Source organism: Schistocerca americana, chromosome 8 (genome assembly GCF_021461395.2).
Source record: "Schistocerca americana isolate TAMUIC-IGC-003095 chromosome 8, iqSchAmer2.1, whole genome shotgun sequence".
In the NCBI taxonomy this organism is placed as follows: domain Eukaryota; kingdom Metazoa; phylum Arthropoda; class Insecta; order Orthoptera; family Acrididae; genus Schistocerca; species Schistocerca americana.
Window position 1 is genome coordinate 283,930,344 of NC_060126.1, and position 2,862 is coordinate 283,933,205.

The 2,862-nt window shown below is 42.0% G+C and overlaps 1 pseudogene; it reads right to left on the reverse strand.

The window, feature by feature from the left end:
• Positions 1 to 770: 770 nt before the first annotated feature.
• On the reverse strand, positions 771 to 888 carry LOC124546343 (annotated as a pseudogene).
• Positions 889 to 2,862: the final 1,974 nt, after the last annotated feature.

Consider the following 2,862-nt stretch of genomic DNA (forward strand, 5'->3'; position numbering starts at 1 on the left):
TTGCCTTTCACGGGCAAGTGCTCTGCCAACTGAGCTACCCAAGCACGACTCACGCCCCCTCCTCACAGCTTTAATCCCGCCAGCACCTCGTCTGCCAGGAAGTTTCATATCAGCACACACTCCGCTGTAGAGTGAAAATGTCATTCTAAGTACAGTACTTATCAATGTAATCAGTACACTATTGAGTGAGTTGAGAGTAAATTATAGAAAGACGAAAGTCTAGTAACAAACTTTGGTTCAATAAGATAGAGAGATTTCGAAGATTTCAAGACTAGAGCACGAAGTGGACTATGGAAAAAGAAGAAACGAATCAAAACATTTAAAATATGGACCTGCAAATTAAGTGGACTGATAAGAAGAGACAATATCAACTAAATACAGCTTGGGAAAGAAAACAGAAAGACTAAGGAACTTATTAGTGGCACATGAATTTTATGTACACGTTTGATTCTATCATATCCCTCGTAGCGTACACATATTGAAATTATATAAAAATTATTATATTGTATGTAACCTAAATTTCCATGTACTACTTAAAAGGTGTAGTTTTCATTTCCGACAACGCGTTTCAGCTTGTTATAAGGAGAATATAGAATACCACTCCATCTACAGGCCCCAAGTGGCCCACCGGGACCACCCGACCGCCGTGTCATCCTCCGAGGAGGATGCGGATAGGAGGGGCGTTATGATGGTACTCTTGACCGAAGCCGCTACTATTCGGTCTAGTAGCTCCTCAACTGGTATCACGAGGCCGAGTGCACCCCGAAAAATGGCAACAGCGCATGGCAGCCTGGACGGTCACCCATCCAAGTGCCGACCACGCCCGACAGCGTTTAACTTCGGTGATCTCACGGGAACCGTTGTAACCACTGCGGCAAGGCCGTTGCCATAGAATACAGTATACAGTAAAAATTATTACAATAATAAATTTCCTCGGACGTCATGATAGGGCCATATTATTGAAATGAAACTGCTGATTTTATGGTTCTATATACAACATGAGTCAGAAGGAAGGGTACATGCTTTGAGACGCGATCTTCCCATACGCATATACCCTATCGCGAATGGTTTCCGAGATAGAACACGTTTAATATCACTTAAAGCGTTTTTCTTTAATAACTCGGAAACCCCCATACTCCAACGAAAACGTGTCTGAGTACACAATTAAATTAAATTAAATTTGCTATAAGAAAGGTCCAATTTATTTTTTGCTTAGGATTAACAGTATGCGTGTAAAGATCGCGGGAATACTGTAAAGCTCGCGCGAAGCGCGTACGCTGTACATTAAGTACATTTTGTAGGCCAAATGGACGTAGTTCTCTGACTTGGTAGACCACAAGCGCCCGGTATCAAAATTTTCGTCTGAACTTCCTTTATATTACTGTGGTACGTTGTGAACATGACAATGAATAATACAGAAAATAATTGAAATGTACATTACATTCTTTCTCGGAAACCATTCGGAATAGGGCACAGGTCCACATCAAGTTTTTTGTTCAGAATCAATAATGCTATCACCCGTCGAAACACGTTCCTATCCTCCTGACTCACCCAGTACATGTAGAAAGAGGTAGAGAAAATTGTTGTTGTTGTGGTCTTCAGTCCTGAGACTGGTTTGATGCAGCTCTCCATGCTACCCTATCCTGTGCTAGTTTCTTTATCTCCCAGTACTTACTGCAACCTACATCCTTCTGAATCTGCTTAGTGGATTCATCTCTTAGACTCCCTCTACTATATTTACCCTCCACACTGCCCTCGAATGCCAAATTTGTGATCCCCTGATGCCTCAGAACATGTCCTACCAACCGGTCCCTTCTTCTTGTCAAGTTGCGCCACAAACTTCTAATTAGTTATGTGATCTACCCATCTAATCTTCAGCATTCTTCTGTAGCACCACATTTCGAAAGCTTCTATTGTCTTCTTGTCCAAATTATTTATTGTCCATGTTTCACTTCCCTCTATGGTTACACTCCACACAAATACTTTCAGAAACGACTTCCTGTCACTTAAATCTATACTCGATGTTAACAAATTTCTCCTCTTCAGAAACGCTTTCCTTGCCATTGCCAGTATACATTTTATATTTTCTCTACTTCGACCATCATCAGTTATTTTGCTCCCCAAATAGCAAAACTCCTTTACTACTTTAACTGTCTCATTTCCTAATCTAATTCCCTCAGCATCACCCGACTTAATTCGACCAAATTCCATAATCCTCGTTTTGCATTTGTTGATGTTCATCTTATATGCTTCTTTCATGACGCTGTCCATTGCGTTCTACTTCTCTTCCAAGTCCTCTGCTGTCTCTGACAGAATTACAATGTCATCGGTGAACCTCAGAAGAAATAGACAGAAGAAATTTCCCCAGGTGTCCTCCGAGTAACGACTTGGGCCCGATGTGATATATCTGTAATTTCCTTTCGTATCAACTTCTATCGAGATACGTGTTCATGTTTCAGTATTACAGGTTATGACAGCTGAAAATGCAGTCACTAGTATCAACTTCTTATATTTGCTTCACATCACGCAATGGAACGCCGGTAAGATCGGTAAAACAGGTAAACGAAGCCCCCCACCTTCCAGAGGAGACAGTTGGAGGTAGTCGACCCTGGCGAGTGCACGCCTGCTTAACGGATGACATCCGGTCCTGTTGCGACCTTGGATGCCACCGTTACACGGGCATCGCCCTCAACTTCTCGTCTCAGAATTTTATGCCACAAGAACACCTCTACCACGAACGATTCACGCTACCTGTTACATTAAAACTTCCAGTTTATATCGAACTGTCAGCTTTTCCTCTTTAGCTCTAACAAATATAATCTTGGACGGCTTCTCAGAAACAGCAGGTAATATCGAAAGCCA